This window comes from Gorilla gorilla, chromosome 1 (genome assembly GCF_029281585.2).
Source record: "Gorilla gorilla gorilla isolate KB3781 chromosome 1, NHGRI_mGorGor1-v2.1_pri, whole genome shotgun sequence".
Classification (NCBI taxonomy): Eukaryota; Metazoa; Chordata; class Mammalia; order Primates; family Hominidae; genus Gorilla; species Gorilla gorilla.
This window is the reverse complement of record NC_073224.2, coordinates 149,126,005-149,142,500: the sequence shown is the minus strand read 5'-3', so window position 1 is coordinate 149,142,500 and position 16,496 is coordinate 149,126,005. Positions and strand designations below refer to the sequence as shown.

The window sequence follows — 16,496 nt, the reverse complement described above, 5'->3', positions numbered from 1 at the left end:
AAAGTGACAAAAACAGTTGACTATTACTCAGACGGGCTTTCGAGCAACGCGAGGAGCCGGCGCCGAGAGGCTCGAAGGCCCCGGCTCCGCAGCTCCAGGCCGCAGAAGCCCCAGGGCAGAGCCTAGACCAGCCCGGCGCCCCCACGGGTTGGGCCCACTTTCAAGGGGCGCCCGCGAGGAGCTCAGACAACGTCCAGCAGGAGGCTGAGGGGCGAGCCCACGGGGCTGGCCGGGAGAGGACCCTCGAGCGCGAGCGAGTGGCCTCGAGGCAGACGAGGAGCAACCCCCAAACCCCGAGCCCCAGGCCACCGAGCGCAGGAACTGGGGAGGAGGAGCGGTTTTCGCCCCTGGGGGCGTTTAGTCAGAAATGTTAGGAGAAGGTGCCTGAGGGAGGGGCCGCCAGTCGCAGCGGAGACTCCCCGTCCCCTCTCACCTCAGGGCTTCCGCGTTGGGGTCCGGCCTACAATCTCTTCTTCTGCCCAAGCGAAACCCAGGGGAGTGACACTGGAGGCGTCTGCACCCACAGGGCAGTGACGCGGGCCTCGACTGGGGAAAAGGGCGGAAGGGCTGAGTCCCTATCCCTATTCCACCCATTTCCCGAGTATCTACCTCAGTGTTAGCCAGCGGCCCTCCAGCGCTCAGGCCAGCCTCGAGGGCAAAAGGCAAATCCCACCCAGGCCGGTGAGGCGCGTCTTCGGGCGACGCCACCATCCAGGGTCCGCGGCCGCAGGGAGAACTCGCCTCCCCGCCCCGGCACGGGCACTGTCTGCAGCCACGTGCCCCGGAGGTCGCGGCCCAACCAGCCCCGCCGCCTTGTTCCGCTTTCGCCCCAGCCCCCGGCGGGGTGGGGTGGACGGCGCCCAGATCGAGATCCTGAACGCCCAGCGGGGCCGGGATCGCCTCCTCTCAGATGATCAGCCAGCGTCCCAAAACCGCTGTCGCGTCCCCTTGGTGTCTGGGCTGGGGTGGGAGAAGGCAGTCCAGGAAGAAGATACTCGTCTTTGGCCAAAAGCCGATTGAGCGGAAGTGAGAGAGACCGGGATTTGATATCAACTACCCACAAGCCCCCCCACTCCAGGCCCCCTGATTGTTATGAAATGGGCCGGCAGGGTGCCCACTAGAAATCTAAATTACCCTTCCTCACTGGTGCCTGGAGTAGTCCTTTGGCCGCGCAGTAAACTAATGTTGCTTGCTTTCTCCTCCACCTTCCCTCATCAGTGTTTCCTCCAGATCTTACATAATGCTTAACCCAGTTGTTCTGACCTAAAATTAAAACATATCCCTTAACGGTGTTCCCAGACAAGGGTAACTATACAAATTCTGCCTGGAAATAATGCCCTTTAGACTGAGGCTGTTAACTATACAAGTTGCTTTCCTGCTATTTCCTTCTGGAACAAGATGAAAATCCCCCAACAGAAGCCTGAAGTGACGGAAACTATTACTTCTATGCTGTTTAGTGCGAGGGAGAACAATAACAACAACAACAAAAATACTTCAACCCCCCCCCCCCCAATTTTAAATTTTCTGATAACTTTGAACACCTTGGCATTTTAAAGATCCAGGTGGCATTTTATCGATAAGAGTTGTAATTGATACCAAATTTTACAAGTTCATTTCACCTTAACTGTCAATTGAGTTTATTTTCCTTAACCAAACAAGCCATTTCCTTAAGGTCATTTAAAACTGAATTTCTTTCCAGCACGCACCATATAGTTTGCTCATCCCTGTCTTGTTAAGGGACACCTAAAAAACAAATACTATTACATATGTATGCATATTACAATCATGAGGCAGTATTTCAAATTAGCACTTTATTCAACTAAGGTGAGAGGGGTTTTGTTTTCATAAAATTGATTAACAAAATATGTTCTTACATATAGATAGCTTTTCTGAGATTAAGTACATTTCCAGTGAAATAAGCACGGACTGACTGAGGCTGCCTGGCGGCAGTAAGATTGTGGAGGAAAAGAGACAGTATTGTCAATGTATGTAATTTTCACCCTGAACACGGTGTGTTTGTTTTTTAATTTTCAATCCTCATCCTACATTTGCCAAGACATCCACCTCTGCAATGGAGGGGCATATATACAGGGTCTGTGGTTTTGAAACAGCACACAACTCTGTGCTGCAAATGGCTCTGATCTAAGGTTTAGGAATACCTGGGGGCCTGGGGCGCTCCCTTGGTTGTTTGCAATTCTGTAGTTCAGAGCCTCAGCCAACATGAGCCCCACAGACGAGCTCCACAGGTGTCTTACACTCCAGTGTGGACAGCAACATTCCTGGCAGAGATTTGTGGGTTAGACAGTACCCCCTGGCATAGCACAAGAGCACGGAGTATGAAACAGTCCCAACTGTAGTAGTGACAGCCTCATCCTCCTGGACAAGAGAAGGAGCAAACGTCACAGATTTACCTCTTCTACATAAAACCAGTTGGTGAGGTTTTTACTTCTTTTCACTTTATGAAAACAATTAACACAGAAATTCAATACAAAACGTGTATCAAATTTAAAGACACAGAAATCACGAAACTCAATTTTTTAAATTAAGTACACATCACATTTCACATACAACACATGCCAGAATTTCCTTGTGGCAAGCGAATTCACTGAAGACCTGCAGTGCATCACATCACAATGTGGAAAACACAAATGTGACTTTCTTTCGGTCTAATTGCATACTACAGGAAATGTGGTTTCAGGTCAGTGTGATCTACTTGTAAATCTAGACTTACATGTCCATACCTGCCTATGTGCAACCCAGCCTATAAGATTCTGTTTCTAGGCTGGGCGTGGTGGCTCACGCCTGTAATCCCAGCACTCTGGGAGGCCGAGGCAGGTGGATCACCTGAGATTAGGAGTTCGAGACCAGCCTGGTCAACATGGTGAAACCCCATCTCTGCTAAAAATACAAAATAAGCCAAGCGTGGTGGTGCATGCCTGTAATCCCAGCTACTCAGGAGGCTAAGGCAGGAGAATCGCTTGAACCCGAGAGGCGGAGGTTTCAGCGAGCTGAGATCGTGCCATTGCACTCCAACCTGGGCAACAAGAGCGAAACTCCATCTCAAAAAAAAAAAAAATATATATATATATATAAAGGAATATATATATATGTATATTATATAGTCTGTTTCTAAAATTAAGGAAAAAAAGTATTTCCTTAGTTATGCATTTTTTTTTCTCACCATGGGCTTTGGGTGAGCTGTTTTTCTACTGTCCTAAAAGTTTTTCCCAAGTCTCTCTAGGGCCAGGAAATTAACACAAATTTGATCTGAGATGCTAATGGAAACTTTCTGCTTGGGACCTGCCTACAGACCACCTTTCACACATTGAAACTAACACACTTCTGCTACACACTCCTGCTATAATAAGAGCAGTAGGCATTTGGGTAGAGCAAAGAATTCTGTGGAATAAGGGTGGGAGCAGTGGGGATGAGGGGGTGGGGAGATCATCAATACATAACATATACATAACAAGAGACAACATGAAAGAATGCAGAACCAGAGTCTGTTCCCAATGTTTAAAGAGAACCTCCCCCAACTCCTTCTCAAGTCCTGACCATAGGGAGCAGGTCCTCATAGCTCACACCTATTTTCTGGAGAGCACAAAGGCTGAGGGCATCGTTCAGATTCTGGTGACCTGCAACTAATACAATATTTGTGGAATAGGAAGTTCTGTCCTAACCCTGGAAACAAAATAGAATTGTAGTCTCCTAAGCAGGCAGTCACTGCCTCCAAACCTCTGCACCCAGAATCTTGAAGGAGAAGCTTCCAAATTTCACCAAGATGGCTCAGCACGCCCGTAATCCCAGAACTTTGGGAGGCTGAGGTGGGCAGATCACTTGACGTCAGGAGTTTGAGACCAGCCTGACCAACATGGTGAAACCCGGTCTCTATTAAAAATACAAAATTAGCCCAGTGTTGTGGCAGGCACCTGTAATCCCAGCTGTTCGGGAGGCTGAGGCATGAGAATCACTTGAACCCGGGAGGTGGAGGTTGCAGTGAGCCGAGATCACGCCACTGCACTCCAGCCTGGGTGAGAGAGCGAAACCCTGTCAACAACAACAACAAAAAAACAGATGGCTCAGCAAACTGAAAGTGGCTGCATCTGAGAAAAAGGAATCTTGGCACTGAGCATGGGTGTGTGGGAGGAGGAGGGATAGTGGTCAGGGCCTGATTGTATCTGCAGACTGTTACCTACACAGGTGGGATTCGATGACTAAGAACATTTCCTAGAGTTTCTCCAGTGAGTTTTGGCTATCTCTTGAGGCCCCTTTCCCTAGGTTTTGGAATTTCACGTAAAACTGGGAACTTTGCCCCACCCTCCGACATGTAAAGCTGGGAACTTTGCCCCACCCTCCAACATCTTTTTCTATGGGAAAAGAAATCTCTGGCTAGGGGAAGTTAACCTTTATTTTAAAGTATGTGAACAATCCCCATCTCCTTGAAAGTCCTGAAGAGAAATTCAGCAGAGTGGCATTTTCCTGCTTTCTGAACACATCACCTACCAATTTACCCAGGGTGCTGCAGTGGAGGTGGCCAAATAGCACCTGAGATAAGAGAAAAGAAATACAATCCTACAAAGTTGAACAAACAAGTATTATTCCAGCCTCTCTCTCCTTCCCTATCCTGCCCCTCTCCGACTCCAAGAATAAGTCACCAGAGTCCCCTAGAAGATTCTTGAGTATCTGCTCTTAAACAGCTCCTTTTCCAAGGAGGAACGAGGTCTGTTTTCTGATGTTGGGGCCTCAGATACTCTGTGATTGCAACTTAATTTTGTCATTGCTTCTTTTCAAGATTATTTGGAATGAATTGTTTCTTTTGTTTACTATCCAACAAACGACCTCTGCTAATCTTGTATTTTATCTCCCTAACATATGGAAAAGCTATTTATTCTAGCCAATCACAATAAAGTGAAGAAAACCCCATTTTATGGAAAGGTATATATCACTAGTCTGTTGATCATTAAAGATATGATTACCAGTGAAAACCCTCTGAAGGTGGCACATTTATGCTTCCAGGAACAGATGGGGACACGCATTTTCCTTGCAAATACTTTTGAAATTGCTCTACTGGTAGCAGTATAAAAATGATATACAGATGCCAGGGCCGGCATGGCCAGGATGAGTGCGCCAGATTTACACAGTAAAGCCTTCACACGCGGGCTGTCAGTTTTGATTGATCTCTACTATACCTCAGGAACTTGTTGACTAGGTAGGGAAACAGTGCAAATAATTCACTGCAGCAAGTCAGATAATTCACACAACCAATCGGTCTGCTTCACTTTCTGGCTGTGACATACGAGCCTTCCCTACAAAGATGCATCATTTTCCAGCTTGAGCAATATTCAATGTCAGGGAAGAAAAGGTATTAAAGCCACACAAAAGGAGTTCGACTATCGCAGAACGAGAAGTTATTTTGGTAATGGGGGACAGATCCCGCTCTACTCCAAGTCCTACCAGAGCTTTCAGACCCAATTGTCATTATCATATTGATTAAAAAAAAGTTCATCATAGTGCAATTTTAGGTTTAACGCCAACAGATCGGGAAAGAGCAAAGAATTATCCCACAAAAGCACAACATTCTTACCACAGGGACGTTTCCCTGTTCCAGTTCATTGATGGAGTTGATTAAGTTTAAATGAAGCAGACACTGGATAAAAGTAAGGGTATTGACCACTGGGCACCGAGATCCGTGCTTGAAAGGACCTGATACATGCAGAAAAGCAAGATTTGCTAAATGCTCTAATCTTCAATCAAATCTTACATCAATACAGACAAAGTTTGGTAATGAGAGATTCAATGAAGCATGCGGGAGAAAGAATTAATCCTCTTGGTCTAAACTGGCTTCAACTTTGAAGCTTGCTCCGAAGGAAAGACAGTTATCTAAATGCTAAATAAGAAACTTATTGTACTTTTCATGGCATGCTAATCTTTTGTCTATTTCATCTCTATTATGTGTATGCTCATAGATTGCAGTTGTCATGGTGATGATATCTAGCCATGCTCGGGGGATGGTGGTGAGAAGCCGGCGCGGAGGTGGAAAAGACCCCCACGCAATCCACAGTACAAAAAAAAAAAGGAGAGAGAGAGAGAGAGGGGAGAGGAGTGGGCGGGGACCAGACCCCTCCTGAGCTCTTCCCGCCAGGCCCAGGCTCCGCTCACGTCAGAGTCCTAAGGAGGATTGGGCCTCCTGCACTTGGAACCGCGTGGTGAGGCGACCTCAGCGAGGCGAGCAGCATTCGGTAGTGGTAGTGGAGAGGGAGTCGGGCATCCGTCCCACCTCAAATCCGTTTCCCCATAAAGGTTTCCAGCTTTTAGTCCGTAGGCTCCTCCCTCCCCATAGCGTCCCCTTCCCCCCACAGCGCTGCTGGGTAGAAAGGACTGTTGGAGAGGCGACCGAGAAGAAAGGGCTCGAACACTTCACTTGTGGACAGGTTATGCCTGGCTGTGTCGGGGGCGGGAAGGTGAATCTTCTGATCCTGACTGCCAGAGGGGCATGAATACCGAGAAGAGTGGCCCACGCAGCCCTGGCAGGAGGTAGAAGCTATAGGGTCACCCAGGGCCTTGGCGACCAAAGGTGGCCCTGGGCCCTTTATGTGTTTTACAAAAGTTGCCAAATTAAGACGGGATTATAACTGCTCGAGTCCTTGTCAGGGCTGAAAGGTTGGGAGCCTCAAATATGCCCTGGCAGTGTTGATGAAAAGCTTAAAAAGTAATAAAAGGGAGAAAAGAGCGAGGAAAGTAACATGTAAAACTCTTATTAAAGAGAAGAGCCACAGAGAGGTTGTGAACTTGAATCACTGTTTGAACTTTAATTTGTTCATTAACAGGATTTGCCCCTTACTGTGAATGTTATTACTTCCCTTTGCCACTCAGCAACAACTCTGGGCATAATAAAAGAGTCTGGCAAAAAGTTAAACGCCTGGTAATTAATTCATTTAATTGAAAAAAGGGGGAAGAGAGAAAGAGAGGTCCCAATGCAAAAGCAGAAGGCAGAGAGGTTGGAGGAGGGGGCAAGGCTGAAATCTCCATGGAGGCCCTCTCCAAGGCCCACCACCTGTAGGCAAGAGGAGGCTTGGTCTCTGATGAGGTCTCTTTAGCAAAATTAATGCCAACAGACCCTGAAGACCCTCTTCCCAATGGCATCTGCCGCTGGTCCAAATCCCCTGGCCAGGCTTTCAGCCAGGGGCTAGTTTGGATGATCTGTTAGGGTGGCATGGATACCAGAAATCCAAAAGCAATAGATATTCATAAACTCTTTCATTAAAAAGTGAAGAGATGTCTTTTGCTTTCTCCTCTCCCTTCCCTTCGATCAGATTTCTTATACAGTCTTCTCTTTCTAGGCTGGAGTGAAAAGGACTGCCAGTAGCCTGATATAATCTGCATGTTTGCATCTTAATCAGCCTTATAACATCATGCTTTCTTTCCTTCCCCCACCCCAGCAGATGATTTAAATAAACTCAGGAGACAAGAAACGAAATGAACACTCACTCCTTGCTCCTCCTGCTCGAAGCACTAGGACTAAGCCAGCTGGCTTTGCGTCTAACCTTGCAGGGCCTACCTTTTTCTTAGTCACTTATCTTCTTTCTGTGTTTGTCAACCACTGCACACCATCTTCTCTCATGTACATCTTTTTTCCAAGGGAAGGAATGCACTATTCAGGCACCCCAGAGCTATTGGCACGATGTTGCCCTTGCAGCCCAATAAGAGAACAGCAAAGTTCAGGAAATCAGAGGTAGGTTGGTTATCCGTTCCTATTTAATATGCTTAAGGCTTACCACAGTTAGGATTTCCTAACGTTTTAAAAACCAGTGTTCATATACATAATCAGTGTGATTTTCCTTAGAAATAGAATTATCTACCATGTATTCTCCCATTACAAAACTACTAAAGACAGAAAAAAAGAGAAAGGTAGAAAATGTGAGACATTATAAATTAATTCCTAGTATCCAAAACTATTTCCTAGGTTTGTTTTTTAATTAAATCACTTCTAAACCCCAGGAGAGAACAGAATTTCACTATTATCAAATAAATAAAATCATCAACATTACTATTTTGCTGGCAGCATCCTCGCCCTTTGCCCCAACACCTCTTGGTGTTACAATCCTAACTGCAAACTCCGTACAACGATAAATGATCTGTACTTATGTCTTCCTGAAAACCAGTGGTTGGAACACATTTGATCTGTATTAATAATAGGAAGGGGGAAGGGGCTTTTAAAAGGGGCTATTTTATAAGTTGAAGCAAATTATAGGGCTTATTTAGCATCAGAGTTACTTCTCACCTTTTACTGTCCCTGGATGCTGAGTGATCTCTCTTTTCCAAAGTTGTGGGTCTATCCTAGATTTATTGTAGACAATCAATACTAAATATTAGGAGTCTACAAACAAAACAAACAAAAAAGCTCCCCCCTACTCCACACTGCTGAGCCCTAAATTGCTTTTATGAAAATAACTTTAAAAAGACATTGGCCAGGTCTACTAACCCTTCCACTATCCTCATCTAGACCCTGATCACTTTACACATAAAGGAGTGAGTTTCTTCCTTCCTCCAATACAGCTTTCAGAGTGCCTTAAGATTAACTATCCTAAACCCCTACTTTGCCTTGGTAGTTCTGATTGCCTATAACAGCCCCAGCTTCTTTTTTTTTTTTTTTTTTTTTTTCTGAGACGGAGTTTCCCTCTTGTTGTCCAGACTGGAGTGCAATGGCACAATCTCGGCTCACCACAACCTCCACCTCCCAGGTTCAAGCAATTCTCCTGCCTCAGCCTCCCGAGTAGCTGGGATTACAGGCATGCACCACCACACCTGGCTAATTTTGTATTTTCTCCATGTTGAGGTTTCTCCATGTTGAGGCTGGTCTTGAACTCCTGACCTCAGGTGATCTGCCCATCTCAGCCTCCCAAAGTGCTAGGATTACAGGCTTGAGCCACCGCTCCCGGCCAGCCCCAGCTTCTTAAATTGGCTTTCAAGCCTCCTTCCTACCCTCCCCATAGGCATTAATTAGCTGTTCCTGGTTTGTTTTCCACTACTAGCCTACACAAGGCCAGACAGCTCTTCAGGCAGACAGCTCTCTCTTTGTCCCCTGAAAACATCACGTGAATTGTCTTTATTTTACTGAAGATGCCAGGCACCATGTTAGGCATTACAAATATTATCTTATTTAATCCCTTCCATTTAAGAGATGGGTATAATTATACCCATTTTAAGGCTGTAGAAGGCTAAAGAAGTTAAGGTACTTGTCCAACTAAGGTCTCACAGCAGCACTAGGATTCTTACATCTGGCTCAAAAGCTGGTATACTTTCCACTCCAGCATACGCTCACCCCTGCTGTGCATGTGCTGTGTGTTCTGATCCCTCCTTCCTCTTGTCATCTGGATGATTTCTCAATTTCACTCCATATATCTGACTCCTGTCCAGTCTGCAAATCCGGAGAGAAACTCCCACCTCTGTCTTGAAACATTTCAACCATCATCCTAGTCCTTGGGAGACTGCTGAATTTGTCATCTGCAGCACTCACTTGGTGCTCCCATTTTCTGCCTTGTATTGTTAGTTTTATTTTTATTCAGTCCCTTCCAACCAAACTGAAAGCTCCTTGAAGATGGGAATTTGCCTTATATTTATTTATATCCCTCCCTGACTCCCCAGAGCCTAATATTACAACTCCCGTTTGTCATACACTCACCTCATGCACACTAATCCTTAGAAGTGAGCACTGTTATTACTGCCATTTTGCAGATAAAGAAACTGAGACTCAGAGAGATGAAGAAATTTGCCCAAGCCACTAAGCTGGTAAGCAGATCTGATGTTCAAACACATACTGCCTGAATCAAATGCCCCTTTTCCTTTGTGACTGTATTGTCCTGGCTCACATACATGGTCCCTCACACAATGTGAACTTATGAAGCATTCCTGAATGGAGGATACTCAACAAGCCTCCAGAAAACATCCCTCTAACATGACTTCAGAGAAGGGGCATTGTTTTTACTCTTCATGAGGTGAAATCCGGCAACTCAACAGAAGAAAGGATGAGTATATACCCACCTGAGGACACCCACATCCACTTCCCCCTCCTCTCTAGGAGCCATGCCTCATGTTGGTGGGAGCCAATGATGCTGTCTATATCTGTACAGGGGTTTCTGTGAGGTAGAGAGGCAAACTGCCCTTCCCCCTTAATCCTCTGTACCTTTTAAATACACAGAGGAAAGAAGGAGAAAATTAAACTGTTAATTTCTTTTAATGGTCTGCAGGGTCCAGAGAGGTGGGGTCCTGCTGTGTCTGCAAAAGAAATGAATTGCTGCTGTGGGAAGAATAACAACTGTTTTTAGAAAATGTTCATAGCTGACCGATTAAGCCAATCTGTAGAACTCAAGTCAGCTTCTTCTTCTCCTTTAAGGTATGAACATGGCAATGGGGATTAATGAAATCTCTAAAAAAAGAAGGACCATTGGGAGTACAATAATCAAGGCCTAGGAGTCTGGTCAATTTTCTCCACAAAGAAAGTTTGTCCTTTCAGTGCCACTGCTGCAGAATTGAGCTTGATAGTATAAAGGGGGCTATCTTAAGGTTACTTTATACACAACAGGTCTTCAGGAAGTGTAAAAACAAAATCTCTTGCAATGGCAACAGGGTACTTCCTATGAATCTGAAAAAGGAGTAATGACTATATTATCCATTTGTCTCTGGTATCCACGCTAAAACTATTCTATTCTCCGAAGTTCCCACAGGTGGGTTTCTAGCTTTCTTTATATTTTGGTTCATATATTTGGACAACTCCAGGGCTATAAGCATTACCTTCACCTATAAAACCTGCATTGTAGCACACAAAATCCTGCGCGTGCACAGCAAGTGTTTCATTTACTTCATCTCAGATAAGGCACAAACTACCCTGCAAAGTAGACTAGTAGATATTACTATTATATACATTTTGCCTATGAGGAAAACTAAAATTTGCCTCAAGAAACATAATTGGGACATGATAAACCTAGTTCCCACTCCCAGTCCAGGACTCTTTCTACCACTTCTCAATTCTCATGGCAGTCCTCTACCTTTTCCGTACTCTGGATCCACATGTGAATTTTGGAATCTAAAGACAGGAACCTCTCTCTTTAAAAGAGATGGACTTCAAATTATACTCACCAGGCTTCTATTACAACTACCTGGACCATACTGAGAACTACCCTCTCCCTACTCCGGAAGCTACAAACACTATACACAAAATTTAATATTTAGACTCAAATTTTAAAATATTTGCACGAACTCTTAAATCTATAGAAGCTGAGCAGTCATGGCTGGGTGCGGTGGTTCATGCCTGTGATCCCAGCACTTTGGGAGGCTGAGACGGGAGTATCGCTTGAGCTCAGGAGTTCAAGATCAGCCTGGGCAACATGGCAAAACCCTGTCTCTACCAAAAATACAAAAAATTAGCCAGGCGTGGTGGCACACAGCTGAGGTCCCAGCTACCTGGGGAGCCAAGGTAGGAGGATGACTTGAGTCTGGGAGGCGGAGGTTGCAGTGAGCTGAGATCATGCCACTGCAGCACTTCCCGCCTGGGTGACAGAGTGAGACCCTATCTCAAAACAACAACAACAACAACAACAACAACAACAACAAGATGGGTAGTCATGATGGTTAGGCTCCCCATTTAAAAAGGAAGGCTAAAATCACTGTTACTTGTTTTTCCACAATTACTATTTATGGATAGTTTGCCAGATAACTGATACTCCCTCGTACCCCTAATTTTATTTTTTTCTTTTTTTTAGGCGGAGTCTCACTCTGTCACCCAGGGTGAAGTGCAGTGGGACGATCTGGGCTCACTGCAACCTCCACATCCCGGGTGCAAGTGATTCTCCTGCCTCAGCCTCCCGAGTAGCTGGGATCACAGATGTGTGTCACCATGCCCAGGTAATTTTTGTACTTTTAGTAGAGACGGGGTTTTACCATGTTGGCCAGGCTGGTCTCAAACTCCCGACTTTAGGTGATCCACCTGCCTCGGCCTCCCAGAGTGCTGGGATTACAGGCATGAACCACCGCTCCTGGCATCTAACATACATTTTAAGAGTCATTCTGTCTACCTAATGGACAAGCAGTCCAGTGTCTTTCCCCAGAAAAGATCTAGAATTGGGTCTGTCCACCTTGTTCACTGACCTTTTTAATTAGGTGTATAATCCTGGTATCCAGGGCCCAGCAGGTTTTCCCTTCCCCAATGTCTGGACAATACCCAAGTTCATCAAAGAAGAAACAGGACTCAGTTCCAGACCTTATACCTGGCTGAAAGAATGATATTCTTTTTGTCTCAGCTCAGTCTTGGTTAATCTCCATATGCAATCTAACTCTGGAGTGAAAGAGGGGAATGACTCTACTTGTTGCTTTGGGACGACTGCCCTATTTCTTTGTCTGCTGGCTGACCTTCCCTATGTAAGAGCATCAGCATTTGCAACATTGGGTTTAAGCAGGAAAGCTCTTTCATCTTTGTCCATTGGCCTTGATCTCTCCTGATCAGTATGGTCTGGATTCTTGCTAATCACTAATGATCCCTTGGCCCTCTATATAATACTAAAGGTATTAGACTTGAACTGTTAGGAAAATTCCTACTCAGCTAAGTACATTCTTTCTGCTTTTCTTGGTTTTCTGTATAGTCTCAGCTGGAGTTGAATTTGAATTATTTCCTCAAATTTTAAATTGCTGGTTTTTGGAAAGCAATGGTAAGTTGTTCCCTCAGATGAATACAACTAATTATAATTAAAAAGCCCCATGACTAACCTCTTTCTCCCCCATCCCGCTCTTTTCCTAGGATAACTTTCCATACCATCTCCCACATTCTGGCCTTGAATATTATAATAAGAGCTTAATTTACTGGGCTAGGAGTTTCATGATTCTGTATTTTGTAAAGCAGGTTGAATATTATTAACTTAAAACAATATGATGGTTCCACTACACATATGCTTTTCAGTCTGTATTTATAATCAACTACTAAAAATGACAAGTGTTTTACCTCACAGATTAGGCCTCACCCATAGGCTAAGAGAAGGCGAAGTTTTTTGTAATAGTCAAAGCCTTGCTCACCAAATAGAATACAAGTTATGTTTGATTTCTTAAATGAGTATGTTTCTTTAATATTTCAAGGAATGTGGAATGCCAATCCTGTGGAATTATATAGGGCAACCCTAATTTTAGCCATGACATCTTGAATGTTTCCCACCCAATTCCATATTCTAGAACTTAGCTTTTTAAATCATACCAAAATTATGCACTCAAAAAATTTAGAATCAACCAACCAAACTCTTGACAATATAACTTTTTGAAGTAATATGTCTTTATCATGCATACCAGTGCACTATACATGTATGTGATTGTTAAGTTAGTAATTCATTGACAATCAAAGAGAATGTGTAGCACTTTTCTTAAGGCTGTCCTTTAGCAGCTACTCTTATTCCAGTGGTGCTGCCATATGTTAGTATGATGACTTTATAACTAGTTAAAAAGTCATTGAGGGAAGTCATCTAATTTTCTTTCAGCTTGTTTTGACCCCAAATTATATTATCCTGACTTGACCACCCACCTTATTCTTCAGAGCACTGAAGGATGCTAAAGGAAGATGGCTTGCCACCTCCAAGGCTCTTAAACCAGATGTGCTGTGGGTTCTGAAAGCAGTGCCCAACAAAGAGCTCCAGAAACGTTTTGAGCAATGGCAGCAATGGAAGCACCTACACAATAAGTGACAGCCTTCCAAGATGACTTGATAGATGAGAACACACTAAAATGTTTGTGTAAGTTCTGGTGTAGTTGTTAACACGCAGACATTAGTTAGACCTTGGTTATACCGTTTCAGCCCTCCAGCTGAGAGTTAGGGACAAAATTATTCCTAACACATTGTACTTGAAAAAATGGTACATCCTTTAGGTGCATCTTGCAGATTTCACACAAAATGTTTTAATATTTAGGATCTAGATATTGTTTTGAATGATTTCAAGCATTATCCAAGAAAGATGAAAACTATAACTGAGATAAACATATTGAGTATGTTTTTATATTTTTATTAAACCAATTAATTTTAACCAGGTGTATGTATGACTACTTGGGATGCATTTTGTTTACTTAATTGTAGACAATTCTGACTTAAGATTGGGGGGAAAAAGGTACTGTATGTGGTCTTGATGTTAACTAGAAATATAGTGCTTTCAACTCAAATGAAACCAGCCCATCCAGTATACCAAATAAGGAGCAAGACCTTTTAAGGATTATTTTGCATTCTAAAGTAATTAAAAGAATATCCCCTGCAATCATGTATGCCCTTTAAACTTTGCTTAATGAGTTTTAAAGGAGAAAAAAGAAAAAAACCATGGTACTGTGTGGTACTGTGAATACGGCACAATCTGGAGAAAACTTTCTGATTCCTAATTTATTTTTTTCCCTTGACTTTCTACTTAAAGGTAATCAACACAATTTTCCATTTGTATCAAAGAAAGGCCAAAGTTTTTAACTCTTTCATAATAATGTTCCTTGAGTTTCTTGGAGCAAGGAGAAAATATACATATTTTAGTTACATTTCAACAATTACTTATTAAATGTCCATAGGGATCATGTTCAATGGCAAAGGGAAGTGGAGGACCTATAATAGATAATGAATAAATACTTATTGAATGGATGGATGGAGGAAAAGAAAACTGTATCTTGGGCCCCATATGGAGTTCATTATAAAATTAATTCCCACAGATTAGCCTCCCAAAGTATTTTGGTCCATGTAAATACAACTTCTGGCTATCATATAATATTAAGCCTAAAGCATCTGCTTAAATTTGGACTTGATTTTTCCAATTATTCCAGTTTTAGAAAATGTTTGGTCACATAAATAGAGCTCTCTCACTAACTTACTTGGACTATTTGGTTACATAACATCTCTGTTCCTCAGTTTATGTCAGAATGGAAATAAGACAAAAACCTCCTTCCTATAGGGACTTTTTTGAGTACCTTGATAAATACCTACAAAATGATAAATGCTACTACCTCTTTCAACATTTGCACGATGTTAACCAAACACAAAATATTTTTAGTGTGTGAATCAAAATGCCTCTTTTACTGATGGCCTCAGATGTTTCCTTGTAAGATACCGTGTCAAGAACTGGTTTATAAATTATCTGTCCTTCCAGAACGCACTGACATCACGCTTCCTAACAGCTTGGTATGATGACTGCTGTCAAAATCGCCTGCATGGAACCATCCCTGACCTGGACTGACATCATGTATTAGCGTGACACAGACTAAAAAGCTAAGAACCGCTGTGCGATGGCCGGCTTTGGGCACCGGGGATAGGGGCTACGCTATGCGTGAAGGGCCTCAGTCCTCGGTCTTTAATTCAGGAAGAAAATGAAAGCTGGAGGTCTCGTGGGCGGGACTGGAGGCGGCCAGATACGCAAGAACCCGCAACAGGAGTAGGGACATTTTTTCTTCAAATTCCAATCCCATCCAGCGATAGACAGGCGCGTGGGTCTCCCTCCTCCACGACCACCACACAATGGCACACACTTTTGCTGGAAACTGAAATCGAAGTCTCTGAGGCAGGCTGGGGCCCAGGCCGGCAGCGGGGAGGGGCAGGGTCCAGCCACCTCGGCGTGGCCTTGGCGAGCGCTCCGGGGTCAGAGGCCGTCGTTCTCGCCGCGTTCCACAGCGCCTCACCCGCTGCCCTAGCGACCCCCGGGCGACCCTGGCATCGCCTGGCTGCGCCGTCCCGGCGGGCCGGCCCTCTCCACGCCCTCTCCCGGGGTTTGCGGCGGGCACAGCTCCCTCCAGACTGGGTCTCTCCACTAGCCTCCTCCCCGACTGCAGCGTGGGAACCAGAGCTATCCGAGTCACGAGCCCCAAGTGCACACAAAGGCCCCAACGGGGCCACGGCGCCTCCACGCCTCGCTACCTCCAGCTCCAGGAGCGCAGAAAGCAGCGCCCTGGGTCACCGCGTCTGCCCTGCGGAGCAGCCCCGCTGAGGGGAAGCCTCGGGCAGGAGGTGAGACCCCGCGCACGCAAGCAACCCCGCCCCAAGCAGGGCCCTCTGCCCGAGGGAGACTCTCACCTCAAATAAACGGGCGCTGCCGCCTGCAGGGGGAGGACAGCGGGCGGAGAATACTCACGCTGGGCCCAGCCGCGCGGCGACTTCGCTGGGAACCACGCGCGGGCTCCCGCCGGGGAGCGGAACCCCAGCCTGCAGTCCTGCGCCCGCCCCAGCACCGCCTCCTCGGAAGGGAGGCCTCTACAGTCCGGCGGCGGACCTGCAGCCGCAGCGGGAGACGCTGCCCCGCCCCCCGGCCCCGCCCCTCGGCCCCTCCCAGCCCCGCTGGCCTCCTTTTCCCCTGCCCCCTCCCTCCGCTCCTCAACGCCCGCCGGGTGCAATCTGCTCTCTCCGGGAGACGAACGCGAAGCGACGTGGAAACCCTTCCACCAAAATGAGCTGTGATATCCTTTTGATGGCTATAATTTATTCCAAATCGTCCCTGGGCTGAAACGAT

The 16,496-nt window shown here is 45.3% G+C and overlaps 2 long non-coding RNA genes across 4 annotated transcripts in view; both read right to left on the bottom strand.

Moving 5' to 3' along the window:
- The window catches only part of LOC129524809 (uncharacterized), a 6,439-nt gene extending 5,313 nt beyond the window's left edge, over positions 1–1,126 (bottom strand). The window contains exon 1 of one of the 2 annotated variants that reach the window (XR_008668745.2): positions 434–1,126. This is a non-coding gene — a long non-coding RNA (uncharacterized lncRNA). The remainder of the gene's footprint in view (positions 1–433) is intronic. The other variant, XR_008668746.2, reaches the window with a different exon arrangement.
- Positions 1–16,238, bottom strand: part of LOC109026020 (uncharacterized) — a 69,056-nt gene extending 52,818 nt beyond the window's left edge. For both annotated transcript variants that reach the window (XR_008668744.2, XR_002005024.3), the window contains exon 1: positions 16,064–16,238. This is a non-coding gene — a long non-coding RNA (uncharacterized lncRNA). The remainder of the gene's footprint in view (positions 1–16,063) is intronic.
- Positions 16,239–16,496: the final 258 nt, after the last annotated feature.